This window comes from Pinus tabuliformis, chromosome 9, assembly GCF_031772625.1.
Source record: "Pinus tabuliformis cultivar Carrire ecotype Pingquan chromosome 9, CPIR1, whole genome shotgun sequence".
Classification (NCBI taxonomy): Eukaryota; Viridiplantae; Streptophyta; class Pinopsida; order Pinales; family Pinaceae; genus Pinus; species Pinus tabuliformis.
Window position 1 is genome coordinate 1019560441 of NC_142307.1, and position 21387 is coordinate 1019581827.

General features: G+C 35.7%; 1 pseudogene; it reads right to left on the reverse strand.

The window, feature by feature from the left end:
* Positions 1 to 1471: 1471 nt before the first annotated feature.
* On the reverse strand, positions 1472 to 2934 carry LOC149152169 (uncharacterized; annotated as a pseudogene).
* Between the last annotated feature and the right edge of the window lie 18453 nt (positions 2935 to 21387).

Consider the following 21387-nt stretch of genomic DNA (forward strand, 5'->3'; position numbering starts at 1 on the left):
AAACAATTGTTTATTCCATTAGAACAAAATGTTAATCTCAGTAGTGATGGTGAAACAAAAGAAGTGAATGGTACTTTATATTCATATTTGTTGGGAAGTATGAATTATCTCACTACAACTAGGTCAGATATTGCATATTTGGGTAGTACGCTTAGTCAATTCATAGCCAAGCCTCATTTTAGTCACTGGAAAGTAGAAAAGTGAGTCCTATAATTGAAATAGATTGTTAATTTTGATATTATGATTTTAAAGTTGAGTAGATAGGTCATCCAAATTCAAATTAGGAAGGAGATCTTGATTATAGAAATTCAACCATAGGCTATGCGTTCGGAATAGGATCTGAGATCTTGATGATAGAAATTCAACCATAGGCTATGCATTTGGAATAGGATCTGAAATTGTGTCATGGAGAAATAAGAAGGAAACAATTATTTCTTTGTCATCCATTGAAGCTGAGTAGAAAGCGTTATGAAATGCCACCTATGAGATAGTTTGGTTGATGCAAATTCTTGAAGATTTGGGAGCAAAGCACAAAGTACAAATAATTATAAAATATGATAACCAAAATTCAATCAAAGTGGCATAAAACCCAGTATATGTCAAAGTATATTGAGACACTACATCATTTTATAAGAAAGAAGAGGAAATTGAATTAATCTATTGTAATACAAATAATATTTACTAAACCATTTGAAAAAACAAAATTTGATATTTATAAAAGTAAGATATATATGGAAAAAAACATATTCTATATAAAAAAATAATGTGTAGTAAAATGAGTATCAATTAAATATTTCTATTATTAAATTCAAATCCAAAATTCAAAAAGTCTCTTGAACCATATTTCCTATAAACTTATTATAAAATATAAATTTTTACATTTCTAAACAATAAAATTCAAAAAATGTGCGTGAGAATTCCTATCTCGCTTCTCGTGATCTCGAATTGGAATTTTGTTAATAGGTTCAAGGGAAACTACAATGAACTCATTAAAAGCACAGGGAAAATGTAAATTTTACAAGGAGATAAACCAATTTCCCTGGGGGATTTAGTGATAGATAAAAACTTATTAAAAATACAAGGTAAATGTAGGTTTTATAAGAAGAGATAACGGTAGATTTTATTAAGAAGAGAGAACCAAATTGTTTTAGGGGATTAGTGTTAGATCAAAACTTAATGGAAACACAAAGCAAATGTAGATTTGAGAAGAAAGACGAGTAATGTTGACTATGCAACTTATAATTACTATGGTATGATAATCTAGAAAATAATTTGAATTCACTACACACCATGACAATTTGCACATGGACAAACATAATCCAAATAGTTATGGCATATAAATATATTTATAATATTGAGAATGACATAAGTTGTATCTTCCAAAAATGCCAATATGAACATCAAATTTGAATTCCATCATACATTCAAGTGTCTAATTGAATTTGATTTTATTAGCTAAATTTGGAAAAGCTTAACCTCTCAGAAGAAGAGCACGGGCCAGAGCCTCCAACTCTTCACTATCTTCTCGAGTTTTGTCAAGATTTCTGCATCTTTAGAGGACCTCCATTTGTGCCGACGAATTATCACTGGGAGGCATGGAAAATTTAGTCCATGGAATTAGCGAAACCACAGGCGTTCTCCTCCTTCACACCAAGGACTCGAGGGTTATATGGCTGGGGGATCATATGGTAGGGTGCAGGGACCTGATGTGGATGCTGACTGTATGATGAAGCAGACATGACATGATAAATCGCGGAGTCTGATGCTGATCCGGATGACACGCAGTTCGCCAGCTGTGCTTGCGTGAAAACCAACTCCGCCTGCAAACTTGCAACTTGTAATACATTCATGACACATATCTTGAGTCCGGAGATACCTGCAGAATCGATTTTTAAAATTATAAAGAAGAAAATTTCTGCAAAAGTAAAGAACAAAAAATTCATCTGCAAGAAAATTTCTGCAAATATAAAAAACAAAAAATGCTTCTGCAGAGGCTATCGACATATACACATTGTATAAACGTTCTCAAGATGCGGTGAACATTTAAGTTACCTATTGCTGCAAGGCGTAAATGTGTGCAACAAAGCCATAGACGGGATGTCGGAATCGTGCCTCTGTCTCATACGATATGGTGACTACTGCGTGGCAACATTCTTGCATGGGAATATGCAGTAAAACCTTGAATACATTGCTAGCTCCTAAGATTTTATGAACTGCGACAAAATAAGTGGGGCCTTATTCAGAGCCGAAGTAGGGAGCAAACAGGTTCGCAGGGAAAAAATGAATACAATTTTTTTTTTGTCTCTGAAAGAATGAAATAATGCAGAAGCAACCTTAATTCACCATGAGTTGTCCAGTGGAGAGGAAATCAGCGAAGCTCGTATCGATGGCCCTCGGCGTGTGTGGCTGTGTTTCCATTTTCCCACTTATAATCTCTTCAACCATTCTGCTACCCATCTTCTTTCTATCTTCCAATCTCATTTGAAATTGTGTATGGTTCTCGTTTCATCTGCCTCTAGTTTAACAGGAAAAGCCGCTTCTTTCTTGATCTTCGTTGGTGTAGAATCAGAAACAAAGTGATCTGTGGCCTCTTCCATGATTTTCATACCAAACTTGTTCAGAGGGCGGGACTGGCCGCCTTTCGCTGCACCCTCCCGGCATCACCATAACAATTGAAGAAAGAACATCAGCTACCGGTTATGGTTATAGAAATTAGAATTTTTTTTGGGCGGGATTTTAAATTCAAGCTCAAAATTCAAATTCAAATCCGCCTGCCATTAAATGCGTACGTTGTATATTGCATCCTAACATTCCGACTCTCTGGTGGTGGCAGTGGCAATCAAGGCCAAGACAGAGGCGACAGAAAATTCCTCGATGCCCACCCATAGTTAGTGCCTCGTCTGTATTCAGATGCAGGTTTATGGTCATGGGCATCGTCCGTATTCGGATGCAGGGCTAGGGTCATCGACTAATCTTCTTGATGCCAATTAGGTTGTTTACATATACATACCATGCTGGTGTATGGTTGAAGGGACGACGGCGACGACGTCACATCATCCAGAGAATGGCGACTGGAAAACTCAAAAAGTCGCATTATAGACTACTTCATTTATAAATAAAGAAATAACATCGGCTGACTGGTTATCGTTGGAGTCCAAATTCAAATTCAAATTCACCTGCTATTAAATGTGTAAGTTGGAGTCCAAATATCTGGCGGTGGTGGCGGTGATCAAGGTTGAGATGGAGGCGAAAGAAAATTCCTTGATGCCCATGCATAGTTATTGCCTCATCCATATTCAGATGCAAGGCTATGGTCATCAACTAATCCATAGTTATTGCCTCATCCATATTCAGATGCAAGGCTATGGTCATCAACTAATCTTTGTCATGCCAGTTGTGTTGTTGACATCTCAGATACATACCATGTTTATTTATTGTGGAAGGGACAACGGCGACATCACATCAGCCGGAGAATTAGTCAAAGAATGGAAACCAGGAAACTCAAAAAGTCACATTATAGACTACTTCATTTAATATTTGTCATTTGTCCTAGCTCTGTCATGGCTCCATTTCATTTAATGCAGAGTCCGAGACATGGAATTTGGAGTATCTGTGGGTCTTGTGGAGACACACAAATCCAGGTTGGAGCAATTTATTTCTAGAGTGTCGCACCAGTAATTTAACAGAGTGGAAACCGTATTACCATGTAAAAATATGTTTTAAGTTTCTCTGAAATAGGAATCTCAATGTGAGTTATATGAAACTGTCCACTCAGAAAAATAACCAAACTACATTAATTTGTCCAATGTAATGTATTAATAGTATGAAGGAAAGTCATGTAAATTAAAAAACAATTTTGATATATATATATAAATCACCAAACTACATTATATATATATATATATTTTGTTTTTTCCAATGTTATGAAGGAAATTCATGTAAATTAAAAAACAATTTTGATATATATACCTAAGTGTGGGTTAAAAAAGTTGTAAGCAAGGCAATATGTGATTAAGGTGAGTAAAATTCATGCCGGATATATATATGATTTGATATTTTTTTATATTAATATAAATTAAAATAATTAGTTATGGTTAAATATAGAAAAATGAATATCTATTTGAATATATGAACTTTAAATTTTTTAATTATAATCTTTTAATAATATATAATAAAAAAATTTATAATTATTTTTATCAGAAAAGTTACTATTTAAAAAAATTATAATTCAATAAATTTTACTTTATAAAAAATATTTTGTATTTTAAATAATTTTATTATAACTATTAGCTTATTTTTTTTTAAAAATGAAAAATTGTTTAAAAAATTATAAATATTATGTAATTATTTCTAGTTTTAATTTTTAGAAAGTTTTGGATTTAAAAATTAGTTAGATTTGCTGTAAATTAATGATAACTATTATTAAATTAATAATCTAGAGATAAATTAAAAGTAATTTGAAATTTTAAAAATAATAGATTAATTATAGGGGTTTTGAATTATTATATATATAAATAAAAATAAAATAGTATGGTATTATTATAATAATATTAAGAGGAGTGAAATGATCATTTCCATGTATAATTATGACCACTATGATGATTAATGTCCTCTAAGGCTTATATGGTCTATCCGACCCTAAGAAGGTAATAGATTAAATACCATTTTTTAACATTTTATTTATATGCTCAAAACGAAGTGAGAGAAGGGTTCCCAAATCACGATAGTTTTGATGAGTTAAAATGTTAATAAGGTTGTCAAAGGAGAATAGCTCTAGTGGTAGCTAACGGGTTTAATTCACCCTCCACTTGGGTTCTATTCTTTGAAGACATGTTAAACTGTGTTGAATGTTTATATGAGTATAAGGTGGACACACTAAAAGAAAGAGTTTTAATTTGATTATAAGATGGACAATCTAAGAGAAAGTGAAATGAGTATAAGATGGACAATTTAAGAGAAAGTGTTTGAATTTGAGTACAAGATTAAATCCTCCCAGGTTTGCTGGAAAACCCTTTCATGTGAGTATAAGATGGACAATTTAAGAGAAAGTGTTTGAATGTGAGTACAAGATTCAATCCTCCTAGGTTTGGTGGAAAAATATTTCATGTGAGTATAAGATCGACAATCTAAGAGAAATTGGTTTTTATTTTCAACCCTTCTAGGATTGGTGACAAACTCTTTCATCCGAAGGTGTTTTTTCAACCCTCCTAGGATTGGGGACACATTTTTCAACCCTCCTAGGATGGGTGACAAACTCTTTCATCCCAGTGTGTTTTAAGAATTCACCAATGCCTAGTTTCATTATGAAGCTCATGAGAATTAGTTATGATCTTGGAAATGTTCATTTTCATCTTAACACTAAAGGCAAAGAGATAATTTTGGTTTTCCAGATTGTGGTTGATCACCTCCTTATAATATTGCACTTTCCTTTTTCCCTCCAACTCTTTATTTTCCCACAATCTTTCTTTGAGTTTAGAAGCAATACTATTTTTAATGTTATCTGAATTCTGCAAGATGATCTCCTCTATATTCCTCGTGGCTCATCCTTATGCCACCCTCACTTCAATTGAAGGTGGATGTTTTGGCTAAATTTAGAAGCAATTTCAGGAAACCTCTTTGCATCCATATTGTATAACTTCTTCTCATACATACCAATAGGGATCAAATCTCTTTTCACTCTAAAATAGGTTTTCATATTAAGATATTTGATCACTCTCAGCACTTGGTAGATTCATATTGTATAACTTCTTCTTATACATACCAACAAGGATCAAATTTATTTTCACTCTAAAAGAGGTTTGCATATTAAGAGATTTGATCACTCCCAAGAACTAGAGTTAAGATGGATCCACGTTGGTTTAATTTCCCCCCTTTAAATATGATATATTCTATATGAATATTATGAATTCTCAATACCAAAAACCAATACCATGGGCCCTTTTTATTTTTATTATTTTATTTTGACTACACTAAAATGTTTACATTACATTAATCTTTTAATTTAATTTAATTTAATTTTTATTTTTATGTGATTTGACTTAGTCAAAATGTTAAATAGGAAATTACGTTAAAACATCTCTACCATAGTGGGTTGAGAGCACCTCTCCATGCAATAAAATTAAATTAAAATATTTTAATTTTGAGATGTGTTATGGTTTTTGGGCAAATGGTATTGATAAGCCAGGGTATTGTAACAAAGCCTATTTACGAGTTAATAATATCCATGGTAAAATGGGGGTGAATATCCATGGTTAATATTATATTGTATGTTTATTGTAAGTATTAAGTTATAATTTAAAATTTAAAATTGGGTATAAAATTAAATTAAAATAAAACATTTATAATTTTTTGGTTTTTTTTTTTTTTTAAATTGAATTATGGTTTTTGGGTATGTGGTATTGATAAGCCATGGTCTCGGCCCATGGTATTGTAAAAAAACTAGTTTGAAGTTATTAATATCCATGGTAAAATGGGTGTGAATATTCATGATTAAGAATCTTGTTATATTTTAAATATTATTTTTTTATGGGCTTATTAATTAAATTTAAATATAGTTACGGAATCATTATTTTAATTTATATGGTAAAATGGATGCTAATTTATAAGTACTATTTATATGTGTTATATATTTTAATGTGATTTTATTTATAAGTATAGGGTAGATGTGTAGGTGTAATGTAACAATTTTAAATGTCAGGTCAATGAAAAACATTGAACATTTAAATGTTGGCTCAATTAATAATAAAAATTTAAAGTAATAAAAATAATATAATTTAATTTGTTATAAAAATAATATAATTCAATTTGTTGCAATCAAAATATTTTATAACAATATGACAAGATTTTTACCATGGATATCCTCTATCCACAGGAAATAAGAATACTTACATATATAAAGATGTGAAATTTATATAATATAAATAATATTATTAAGAACATGCATAGATCCATGTTAACAAAGGATCCAAGGAATTAGAGCAAGCAAAGTAACTAACAATAATAGAGGAAAGATAATGCATGATTCTTAAGTTTTTCATTATTGTATTTTCTTTGACATGATTGATCCAAAATATATGTTTAATATTTAACAACCAATTGAGTTTTTTTAATTTAGATACTTTCTTAAACACGATACAATGGGATCAAATTTAAGAGAGAGAGAGGGGAGTAGAGAGTGACAAAGTTGGAGGGTGGAGAGAGAGAGAGTGATTGGGGGAGGGGGAGAGAGGTAGGTGAGAGAGAGGGAAAGAGAAGAAGGAAGAGAGAGGAGAGATGGAGGTGAGAGAGAGAGGGGGAGAGAGATATGGAGTTGGAGGGGGAGAGAGAGGGAGGAAAGAACATAGACATAGAGAGATAGAGGTGGGGAGAGGGTGAGGGAGAGAGGAGAGGAGGGAAGAGAGATAAGACGAGAGGAGAGAGATAGGGAGAGAAGGAGAAGAGAGAGAGAGGGAGACACATAGATGGATGGGAGAAAGAGAAGGAGAGAGGAGATAGAGGGAGTGACAAGGGAGAGATGGAGAGAGAGTGAGGAAGAAAGGAGAGTGGGAGAGAAGAGAGAGAGGAGAGAGAGAGAGGGAGCGAAGGGGAAGAGAAAGAGAGGGAGAGGAAAATGGAGTGGGAGAGAGATAGATAGATATGGAGAGAGAGAGTGTGTATATTTGGGGGGTGAGATAGAGAGAGGGAATAAGAAAGAGACACATAGATACAAATATAGATATTATATAACCAACCTAGATCCATCTTAACCTTGGATCTATCAAGTGCCAAGAGGGATCAAATATCCTTGGATAAATCAAGCGCCAAGAAGGATCAAATATATGGATCCATCTTAACCTTTCCTCAAGTTTTGCACTAAAAGAAGAGGTTTACACCTCATGAGATTTCATCCCATCTTAACCTTTTCTCATGTTTTGCACTCAAAAAAGAGGTTTGCACCTCAAGAGATTTGATCCCTCTCGGTGCTTGATAGATTCAGGATAGGGTGGGTTATCTAAAAAAAAGGTCTGTAATTTTATTAATAAAAAAAACTTACTATATAAAAAAATTTGAATTTAGCAAATATTTATGTCTAACATCTAACATCTAACTCCTACATATCTAGTGATTAAATAAAATATTGAAACAAAATTAAAAGAGGAAATGACCTATAAGGTGAATTGGTACTTTTTTATTGATCTCTTGTGATACTTTTTCACTTGGTAATGTTCTTTTAAGATTTTCCATGTTATGATTTATATGTTTTCATGATACATTTGGTAAGGTATAATTGGTAAATTTTTTGTGTTTTATTTTTATTTTCATTTAAATAATAATATTTTTGTGTGATATATATTTTATTTCTACTTTTATTTAATTGGTAATATCTTTAAATGAGATTTGCTGAGATATAAGTTAGTGCAATGGTTTAAAAACAACATTTTAAAGTTAGAGAATTGCACATTCCACAATTTGGGAGAATGATTAAAATGAATTCAAATATTCTATAACAATTTCAAAAAAGTAAGACATGTAACAAGTTAATATGTAATAAGTTAATGTTTTCATATGAAATTTTTGGGAAACACTTTTACATTTATCTTTATTGTGATTTATATTTTTGTATAAATAGTAATTTTACTATTGTGGACTAATTTATGATGAAGATAATTTGGTTATTGACAAATGTGTATAACCATTCCAAAAACAAAAGTAAATTGAAATTATATGACTTCATGAATATGAGTAACTTTATGTGAATATAAAGGTTTATTATTATACTTTAGATATAATGAGGTTTATATAGTTAATTAAGGGAGGATAAATAAATTTGGAACCTTATTTACTACTACAAGGGTAAGGGAATATAGATACAACCAATAAAATGTGGGAAAATAAATTTTAGTAATTATTTTATGTATTGTTTGTCTTTTATACTTGTCCTCATAATAAAATCTTTTGATACTATTGATGAAAGTAACAACCTAGCCATCATGGCATAGTTTGAAAATGCAATTCCAATTGATATGAATGATGGGTTCAAATATAAAATCGATTCAAGATGATTGTTGAGCTTAACTCCTAATTAATGGTTATTGGATTTACTTGCTTTGAGGATGTTGCATTTTGAAGATGGGAAGAATGGCGATAAAAGCCTAACCATGGACATTAAGAAAAGAACATCAAAGATAAAGTAACATACAATCATATAATATGTTAAACTGGCCGATGTAACAAGTGGTAGTAAAGAAGGCACTAGTCATTCAGGCAAGATGTGGAGATGATCATTAAATTGTCGTGGATATTCCATTGGAACAATTTATCATAATAGATCTGATAAAATATTGAAATTTTTACTGTGAATGTTAATTATTTTTAGATCTTGGATTCTTTATTTATTGTTTGTATGCTTAAATATAAATTATCTGAAATGCAAGCAATATAGATTGAAAAGACATACACACACTAACCAAAATAGGCACAATTTTTTCCTTGGGAAAGCCTTACGGGAGAAACCTAGCTAGAAGGTGAGGTTGCTTTGATCTCTATTCTCTAGTATGGAAAAATGTGTAGATACAAATAAAGAGGTACTCTCTATAGAGTTACCTAAGACCTATGTCTTGTAAAGTTGCTACAAAATCTTAAGCCCCTTTTTTTCTCTCTAACATCCCACTCCCAATTGCTTTGCTCAAATATGGAAGAAAATATAATAACATGAAATGGAATCCCTACTCCTCCTAGTGGCCTAGTATTTAACATAACCCAATAGCTAACTATATGAAAGGTTTGACTCCCTCAACCCTCAATTAGAGTTATGATTTTGGACCTTCTAGAGGCTTTTTGAAATTCCACACATGGCTAGCCCCATATGCATGAGTAACAGGGATTAACGTGATGTTGACTTGTACCATGGTGGTCAGTATGGTAGATCAAATTGTGAGAGAGATAAATTGTGCATAAAAACTTCGAGCTACCAGATGCTCTCATACAAGCCATAATTTTCTTACCCAAAAAATATTTGTTTAATGCCTCAAAATGGCTCTAGAATATTTCATACCCAAATTTTCCAAACTGGGACCCATTAATAAAAATACCCTACAAGTTGATTCATGTAATTCTTCCACTCTGAAAGCATTTAGATAGATGATGAACAATATAATAATTCAATCTGAATCAAGAGAAATTATAGATGAGAAATAGTATCATAATTCCCTAAATTACATATGAATGAAGTCAAAATTGGAAGAAACTTACCCCTCAAGGAATACAAAACCTATGAGAAGATAGAAAAATAAGTATAAAGAAAAGGTCTTTCTAATAAATTAATGATGATAACCTATTGCAATGCTCATAACCATGACCAATCTATAATGATGAGATGAACATGAAAGAGTAATAAATAGATACTTAAAATTAAATATGTGAAATTTTCTCAAACAAGTGTAAGAAATCAACCAGGACATGATGGAGGCTTTTGTAATTAGGGAATAGTCATGATGAAATAACTTAGCACTCTACTAGTATATTGTAAATAACCATGTGGAAAGTGGTTGTGGAATCACATATGTGTGGCAATGACTTCATATGTGGCAAAAGAAATAAACTATGTAGACTAATGAGAAAACACCTAGCATGAAGTGTATGAAGGAATTTTGTGAGAAATTTTATAATGAGACCTTGAGAAGGATTATGCATAATTGAAGAAACTAGTGAGATCAACTAAGGTCATTTGCACAAGAATGATGACCCCAAAAGTGGAAATGGGGCTATCATGAGAACACATGCCCACAAGAATGTGTGCTTGTTCTTAGGAATACACACATGTTCCTAGTTGTCTAGGCTTTGTAAGGCCCAATATAGGTTACTTTCTTAGCATGGCTCAAAAGTGAATGTGAATTATTAGGAAATATCATTATGCAATTTGAAAAACTTAGTTTTATGCACTATGAAAACCCTAGCTTTGTGGAATTTGAAAACCCTATCAATGTGGAATGTGGAAACTCCAATATAGTGAGTTCAAATTTGAGTGGATAATTAGAAAATGTAAGTAAACACACCATATTGACCTTGCATCACAAGTTGGCGATGTATGTCAATGTATATTGAAGTGAAATTTGAAGACCTTAGTTTTGTGCAATTTGAAAACCCTACTTTTATGGAATTTGAAAACCCTAGTATTGTGGAATTTGATGGAATGGAATCATATGGATGTAATTGTTGTTTATACCATTATGAATAATTTATTCCCAACACTCTCTATCTCTCTATTTCCATTTATAGATTTTCTAGTCTCTCTCTCTCTATGTATATCCCCCCCCTCTCATTTTCCAACAAGCACTTCATTGACTCTCATTGAAGAAATTTTATCATCTTTCTTATCATTGGAATCTAATAGAAAATACAACCCACAAGAAATATGACCATAGTAACTATGTCATACAAGAACTATGAACTTGAGAACTTTAACCCTTAGGAACTATGACACATAGTAACTATGGCCTCGAGAAATTTGACCCTCATGAACTATGAACTTAGGAATCATTCCTTTGTTGTTCATAGTTCCCTTGTCAATTAGGAACTTTTACTTTATTTTACAAGAATCATGACCACAAGAATTATGATGTGGGAGCTTTGGTTATGAAATTAAACTACGACCTTTGTTTTTCAGTCATAGTTCTAGGGAATAATTCCTTTGTTAGTTAGGAACCTTGACTCACAAGAACTATAATCAATGTTTATTAGTCATAGTTATAGGGAATTTCTTGATCAGAGAACTATTATGACAAACAACCTATAATCATCTTATTCATTCATTGATCAAATTTCTTGTCAGCTAGAGTAACTGTGGTAATAGTTCTCATTGGTTATAGTTACTACGGGTTATAGTTCCTATTGGTTAGAGTTATTAAGGTCATAGTTTTTCTTGAATTGATTCCAAAATCTATCTTTTCAATGTATCGATTATTTAACGATGAGTAGTGGGAAAACGATGAGCATTATCCACTAGGATGAAGAGTCCTTGAGACTATGTTATCCATATGTATGCATGTATGGTATTGATATTCTTGGCACTTTTCCAGCCTTCTGTTCCTCCCATATTTTGGTCATCCATTTTCTGTCAACCCCTTATTTTTAAGTAATCTTCGTTAGGATCACCGCTACAGTTTCCAAATGGTTGAGTAAGTGATATGGTGAGTTGGAAAGGTAGTTTAAATATTAAATGTGATGGGGCGGTTTGTTTGAGTTTCAAATTTAAATTCAAAATCTTAAAATTGCAGTATACCACCTCTCATTTGTCTCGGAGACTATTTAAAAAATCACTTTGTTTAGTTCAAATCAATGCAGGGAGATGGAAGAATGTAGAGTCAAGACATAATCAAGAGGCTCCATAATGGAAATTTCATTGTAGTATATGTTTTTTGTCTTTTTCTCACTGTTGGAAGTAATCTTAAAATAATATCTTGAACATTCTATGGTCTCTGCATTTTCTATTCATGATCTTCTCTAACAACAATTTTACATGGGGTATTTCAGACAATGAGTCTTTCATTGGCAATTTGGACTAATCTTTGAGTAGTCTCTAGTTATCAATATCAGATATCAGATATCAAGCAACCTAAAGTTTGGATAACTAATTATGGCATCTAATTACCTATTTTCTCATTCTTTTCCAAGTTCCAACAAATAAGTGTATTCAAATGTTCCACATTGCAATTAGTAGGTCGATTCTTGAGTTACTACTTCCAAAAAGCATCTGTTTGAACTAAATTTAGCCAACTTGCAAAACTATAATGATGAAATTTTCTAACAAAGAAAGCCAAATGTTTGCAACATAATTGCACATGAAGCAAATGAAATCTTTGTGTACACAACTAGATTTCCCATTGTCACGACGCCATTGGTGATACAAACATATGCTTCGTCAATTCTTTTAAGACACCATCCTCTGATTTCGTCAATTCCTTTAAGACACCATCCTCTGATAAGGGAAAGGATGTGCGTACCAAAGAGACCCTCAATGAGGAACCAACATGGCAATCCAAAGTAGATGAAATCTACATCCTATCATATGGGTCATTAGTATAATATAATCTATGGAATACATCTCGGCGATTATGCCCCACACATAAAGAAATATAGAATAGTAGGTAAAAAACAAAAGGAAAATCTTATATCCTTATTGAATACTTAATTGATAAGTTATCTTTATTTTGTAACACATTTATTAAATTATTTAAATATATATGTTTTTTTTCTTAATTATTTTACCTCTAATCCTATGTTTTCAACAAGAAAGTGTGTTGGTATCTAAGTTTTATACTAATTTGAATTACGATAAAGTTTTTTACAAATTTTAAACCCATCAATTAAAGCAATTATAGTTCACAATTTTTTTTTAAACAATATGACAGACATGATTTAAGTAATTCACTATTTTAAATACCAATCAAGGTTAAGAGTTTGTAATTACAAGACAAAATCTTTGCATTCCATGACCACATAGAACCTTGCCATATAACAATGTATTAACAATTTTTTTTTTTTTTATGTTTCCTTGAATTTATGCTTTCTTGTTGAAGTCAAACTAACAAAAATAAATTGAGTATTATAGAATGACTTGGCATATTACAATTAAAAATCCATAAATATTTTACCTTTCTTTAATAGTTGAACTATTTTTCCATTTATCTTATTTATTTAAAAACTTTGTCTAATATATTTTTATGACTAAACATACTGTGAAGCTAAACAAATAACTTAAAATGTAATATGATCCTAAAAACAAAGCTTAATAAAAAAAAGCTTAATTTCAAATGACAATTTCAAAATAATATATTTGACAGCATATTTTTTATTCAAATTAACACTGAGTTCAAACCAACCAAATAAATTAACACCGAGTTCAAATAACAAATAAATGAATTATTTGATATAAGAAATCTTCTCTCTGGTTTTATCCATTTCATCGTAAATAAAATCTCTTGTTTTATTCACACACCCAAAGATCTTACCATTTTCAGGTGAGAACTTTTGCATTTGGGAATCCACTAACTTCGAGCCTTTACTGCTATTATTACAAGTTAAATTAGTTTTGGTAGTAAATGAATAATTTTTGTATTGCTCATTTGAACTTCTGGAATCAACAAGGCTATAACATCCATCATATTAAAGTAGTCACTCTCTACGAAAAGTTCTGGAATCAACGAGGCTATAACATCCATCATATTAAAGTAGTCACTCTCTAAAAGAAGAAAAAATCAACAGTTTCAAAAAAATGTTGCCAACTAATTTATATCTAAGAACTTGTAGAAATTTAAAATATAATTAAAATTGCTTTTATATTTCTAAGTAAATGTTTTTATTATAAAAAATTTACTTTCAAAAATAGAATAGAGAAAGCCCTACAACCAACTTAAGAATATGATGTAAATCTCTACATTCATCATAGAATAGAATCTTGTAGTGTCCAACTGATCTTGACTATGGTTTAGTAAATTTTCAATGGATTGTGAATAATTTGCACATTTTTTTAGTAAAACAAAAAATATTATTTTATATATGAGAATAAAAAAACAGTACATATATCCAACAATTTTACATTGCATATGCATTTGCTTCCACATCAAATAATTTATACATTTATTTGTACTGGACTCGAGAATTCATCAATGTCATGTTTGTATTGGGGACTAATTCTTGTTTTTAGAATTATAGTAGTCAATGATCGGGAAACATGGACTAATTTTTCTGAGAATTAAAACCAAATTTATGGATTAAATGTAATATGGTCATACAGACAAAGCAATTTATCTCAAACAACAACTTCAAACTCAGAAATTGGACAACACTTCTTTGATTAATAGTTAATAAAATGATATAGTGATACTAATGATATGTAAATGCATCCAGAGTACATCTTGCTGGGCTTGCACATCATGAAAGCTTTATATTTGAAATTGAATCGAGCAGCTTTAATTTGGCACTCGATTAGAATTAGTTGAATCGAACCTGATAATATTTTGTTTTTTCCGCTACATTGGCCTCACCAAAGAGATGTTCAGGGATATAGTAACCCGTTACAGGATCCGACATCCAAAACCTCGTTTAATAACCTACAGAGTGCATCTTGCTGGGCTTGCACATCATGGAAGCTTTATATTTAAAATTGAATCGAGCATCTTTAATTTGGTACTCGATTAGAATTCGTTGAATCGAACTTGATAATATTTTCTCTGTTCCGCTACATTGGCCTCACCAAAGAGATGTTCAGGGATATAGTAACCCGTTACAGGATCCGACATCCAAAGCCTCGTTTAATAACCTACAACAGACATATCAACGACTTGTTTTGGTTCCGCTCGAATTAATCCTCTACTGCATCTTCTACTTTCTGTCGGGGAATCCTCTACTGCATTGTATCCTCGACTGCACGGGAACATCAATCAAAAGGGAACGGAATCAAGTAAATCAATTTTTATTTGCAATATAAACTTGTGAATTTAAAAGTGTGGAGTTCATAATATGTTGTTGGAGGAGATTTTAGTGGTGATGTGAAGGAGCTTACAGAGCCTGAATTCCTACATTTGATCTCATATCCATGCCCCCAACTCGAGAAGCTGCAGCCGCAGATGGAAAAGAGACCTCTCCATGAGGAGCCTCTACTTATGTCCATTATGGAGTTGTTTTGGATGTTGTTGCAGTGGAGGACAGTGTCGACGCGGTGCGCGAGAGGCTCAAAATGATGCAGAGAACCATTTCTTCCCTATTCAATAATCTGTTGCAGAAACTCTACACGCCATTTTTCAATTTGAAATTCCAGGCGGGAAAATATTTGAATTTTGAAATTCTTTAGTGCCGAGGTAGCATTGAATGCATTTAAGTTCATGTCTTATCCACCACTTGCATTCACTTTTGGGAGCTAGAGTGGTGCAGGTTGCCGGAAATCAGGAGTTGCGGAGTTGTCCGAATATTGAAAGTATTAATGGAGCCAGCAACGGAGATGGATGGAGCCCACTAGCCATGTCAACAAACTTGAGCAACCTGCAATCGAGATAAGCTCGGCGGTTAAATTGGGGAACAGAATTTGCGAAAACAGGCTTCGTGAGGTCCGGAAGAGTCACAGAATGAGACGAAAGCATTAAACTGACTGTAGACATAGGCAGACAAAGTGATGGGTTTGTCTCTGTACACCAAATAGCAACCTGTATGCATCTCAACGCTTACTCCTCATCGCAACTTTCAATTATTTCTTCTGGATCCATAATCTCAACGCTATTTCCTGCTTCGTATGATCTCCATGCCTGCATAATCACAATGGGTACTAATTTATGTTAAAGTATAACAAGTACAGAAGTCAATATATGCAGAATTCATATGTAAATAGATTGGATTAGCAGCAAAATCTCTGATCTCGTCTTCCCCTAACTGTACCGTACATAGATGAGGTAATAACATGGTCATGGTAGGAAATACTACAGAAACAGTGTCTCACCCATCCTAAAAGAATCTGCATTTTTGGGGGCAAATTATAATTCCCGCAACAAGTTCCATGAAAAGCACGCCAAAGCTATAGATGTCAGCTTTTGCCTATAATTGGCCATGCATAGCATATTCTGGCGCCATATACCCACTGCATATCCATATTACAATATCAAATATTATATAGTAAGGAAAAATTTAAGAATTGGGTTCTGATGGATAAAATGATATTTGCAGAGGAAATGTACCGCTGGATTCTTGAAAGTAAAATGGTACATTCCACAAAACAAGGAATATTGTCACGTCCCTACACCTGTGGTAGTCTTTCAACCGCTTATAGTGAGGTGCGGCACCACCGAACACTTTCTTTTCACCAATACTTATGTTCGTGGACTATGCCTTAATTCACTTTCTCCTACTTAGTTTGTGTTTCGCAACCAAGTATTATTATGTTTATCCTTTATACCAATGAACACCCATACTCATTCATTATCAACAGCAATTATAAACGAAGAAGACAATTGCACAGTATAAAGGGAGGGGCAACTCCCTGCAATATGAGTCTGCCCGAATCAATATATAATATAAACTTCACTTTTACAATGTACAAGCTAAATCTTGGGAAACCCAAAATTTACACTTAGTCAATTTTCACAACTTTGGAAAACTCGGTTGCCCAGCTCGTCGGCACCTCCGCACGGTCGCCGCACGACTCTCCAACCCGTCGTTCACCTCGTCGCACGTCTTCGCCGGTTCGCTCTTCGTTTGGTTGCAAACGCCCAAATCGTGTATCCCTGTCCACACGCAGTCCCGCTTGCCAACTCTTGACAAACGCCCAAATCGTATGAACAACACGTAGTACCGCCTGCCCAACTCTACGACCTCCGGTTCCAACCTTCGTTCACCTTCGTGCACACTTGCACGGTGGGCAGGCGCTCACCCGAGTCGCCAAGACACCCACGCCAAGTCGTCACACAATGCGGGCGCCACACACCCGTGCATGCCCTTCTCCAACCACCAGGCGCACCCTCGCCCGCACCTTCGCCCAACACCAAGTACGACTTTCCTTCACTGTGCATTCACCCAAGACTGGCGCATGAGATGTGCACCTCCCCTCTTGAACTGCGCACTGGAAAACTGCGCACTTCTTCCTTAGAGCGAAGATATGTGTGATCAAATGATGGTGGAATGACTCCACGCATCCACCAATATATACACAAGCGTGGGTGAAGTCTGGCTGCCCAGCCGACTCACCCAACGCCCCAAACCCATCACAAATTCTCTCCTCATCCATAAGTCGGCCTCCGCACATGCTATGCTCCATATAAACATGGTCTCCTCCTCACAAGTGCGCATAAGTCATCGCACACTTGGAGAAGTCGCACTTCCCATCATCGTAGGTCGCACTTCCCACCATCGCAGGTCGCGCTCGTCGTGCGCACGCGCCCGGTCGCCCGACGCCCAACCGTCGCACAACTCCGAAGGCCTTACATCCTCCTCCACCTGAAATCGTTGTCGTCCTCGACAACATACCATCCTGGTAGCCATCCACCAAGATCATCAATATCCATGATGTCAACTCCTCCACATACTGTAAACATCTCTGCAACATATGTAGAGCCACCGCCTCCATCATGTCTCGCCTTGGCAACCATCTGTCACCAAGATCATCATACCAAGGTATACACCTCATCGGTATGTCACCCATCAGAGATCATCTCAATCCATGATCATTGACCACCCTGTCACAATCTCCACATGCTGCTCTCCATTATGGAACGCTGGTCCCTCCATCCAAGCTACATGCCCACTGCAACATCCCGTGTCGACCTCATCATGTGTCATCATGTGAACTGCTGCCATGATACTCCAACACAATGCTAACACATCTCTGTACATGCCGGCCCCCATGTCTGAACTAGTTGGGTAGCTAATCCAACTGTCACGCTCAAACCATGAGAATGCACATCCTCATGCCACCATCAATTGTTTCTCAAAACATCCTGTCACATCCTCAACCCGATCAAGAATCCATCTCCATACAAGTGTAAGTCATGCTCAGGTCCATGAAGTAGCCCTCATCTCATCTGCAACATGCTATCCATGATGTTTGGTGTCAATGTGCTACATGAAATCAGCCACATCTATCCCAACATCATCCATATGTGTATCTCTTCCATATGAAGAGATCATCTTATCAATCTCCAACTCTCGGTGTGTCACATCCAGGTCCATGAAGCAACCTCCATCATATCTGCAATGTGTCATCCCTCAAGTCTGCCATAGAAACAAGCATCTACTTGTCTCACCTATCCATGTGTTGCCCATGATCATAGATCAATCAACTCCCATGTGTAAAAGTAGTTGAGTCTCGGCTCAACTCATGCCCAAGTGTAGTCACCAAGACATCAACATCGTTGTAACTCCATCACTCCAAAGTGTCTCATATTGATCCTCCACATCAAGTCACTCTTTCAAGCCATTCCCATACATGTACTTGAAAGTATGCACCCCATCCTGCATCAAAGTCTTTGACCTCAGCTCCTCAATGCATCAAATCCTCTAAGTCCACCATGTATGAAGTCCCTAAAAGTCACAACCTCATGTCATCATGAGCTCCATGAGCCATCTCCAACCAACATCTCAGCAAGCATACCAGTCTCGGCCCAAAGGTCTCTGCAAGATGCCTCAGCTTTCCATGTAGTAGGAATGCTCCATAGTCTACTCACAACTCCATCCAAGTCCATGGCCTTGTTGTACAAGAGTGCAAAACCTCTCCATCGGCTCATAAGTAATAAGTCTCCATGTCACACTAGCAAATCCATTTACACAACATCCCTGCCTTGGCACTCCTCATTGGATGCCCATAAGTGACACCTCTACAAGTGCTCCTGCATAATGTCCCTGTATAAGACTGCCATGCTCCATGTCTCCAACCTGATGTCCATGACTAAGTTGTCCATGTAGTCTAATCGAGTAGACCCATCACAACAATCGGTCATCCTCATCCAAGTCTGCTATCTTCGGTCTAGTGAACTCGGTCACCCAACCATATCATCATCATATGAGTCTCTCCATCATAGCTCCCCCACTGAAGGTTCCACCAAGACTATCTCTTGGTCTCAGCCATGAGAAGTCCACTCAAGCATCATCAAATGTGTGCCCTTCAATCTGTCCATGAGTCATGCCGGGCACTTAGCCAATTCTCCATATGGCTAAAGCATGACCCATTCCTCCACAACGATCATCATGTTCCTCCCTTGTCACGGGCCTTTGCACCTTCTACCATAAGGTCACAAACAACCCCAACAAGTCCTGCAACAATCAACAATCCTTGCTCTTCATCACCATCATCATCATGAGGCTCCTTCATGTGAGTATCCTCATCCATCCATGTCTGCAAACTGCACAATCCTGGTCCAACTTGATCAATCTCAGGTTCATCCTCCATCGTTGTCACATCTGCAACATCCTCGATCATCATAGCTTCCTCTTCCTTGTTAGCACAATCTGCAACTTCATCTTGCTCCATTGTCCAACCAAGTTGAAGAAGTTCGTCTTCAACATTCTTTTCCAAGACTTCAAGTTCCTTTCGAATTCAGGGATTCTCTTCTTTCAACCGCTTCAACTTGTATAAGGTAAGCAAGAGCTTCCCTTCACATTCTTCCAAACCTGCCATGTCTTGTCATTTAGCTTGGTCCAAGCACTAAGCTTCACCCCTGCTCAACCTATTTTATTCACCAGCTTCACCAAGTTCCTTGCAATCATGAACTGGCCCTTGTCCCACTTGTATGTGAAACCAGCTTCCTTCACTTGCAAGTACCTGCTTCCACTGTCATCAACTGTCAAGTGCATCCATACCTGCACTTCATCACGTACAAGCTCCGATACCAACTGTCACGCCCCTACACCTGTGGTAGTCTTTCAACCGCTTATAGCGAGGTGCGGCACCATCGAACACTTTCTTTTCACCAATACTTATGTTCGTGGACTACGCCTTAATTCACTTTCTCCTACTTAGTTTGTGTTTCGCAACCAAGTATTATTATGTTTATCCTTTATACCAATGAACACCCATACTCATTCATTATCAACAACAATTATAAATGAAGAAGACAATTGCACAGTATAAAGGGAGGGGCAACTCCCTGCAATATGAGTCTGCCTGAATCAATATATAATATAAACTTCACTTTTACAATGTACAAGCTAAATCTTGGGAAACCCCAAATTTACACTTAGTCAATTTTCACAACTTCGGCAAACTCGGTTGCCCAGCTCGTCGGCACCTCCGCACGGTCGCCGCACGACTCTCCAACCCGTCGTTCACCTCGTCGCACGTCTTCGCCGGTTCGCTCTTCGTTTGGTCGCAAACGCCCAAACCGTGTATCCCTGCCCACACGCAGTCCCGCTTGCCAACTCTTGACAAACGCCCAAATCGTATGAACAACACGTAGTACCGCCTGCCCAACTCTACGACCTCTGGTTCCAACCTTCGTTCACCTTCATGCACACTTGCACGGTGGGCAGGCGCTCACCCGAGTCGCCAAGACACCCACGCCAAGTCGTCGCACAATGCGGGCGCCACACACCCGTGCACGCCCTTCTCCAACCACCGGGCACACCCTCACCCGCACCTTCACCCAACACCAAGTACGACTTTCCTTCATCGTGCGTTCACCCAAGACTGGCGCATGAGATGTGCGCCTCCCCTCTTGAACTGCGCACTGGAAAACTATGCACTTCTTCCTTAGAGCGAAGATATGTGTGATCGAATGATGGTGGAATGACTCCACGCATCCACCAATATATAGACAAGCGTGGGTGAAGTCTGGCTGCCCAGCCGACTCACCCAACGCTCCAAACCCATCGCAAATGCTCTCCTCATCCAGAAGTCGGCCTCCGCACATGCTATGCTCCATATAAACATGG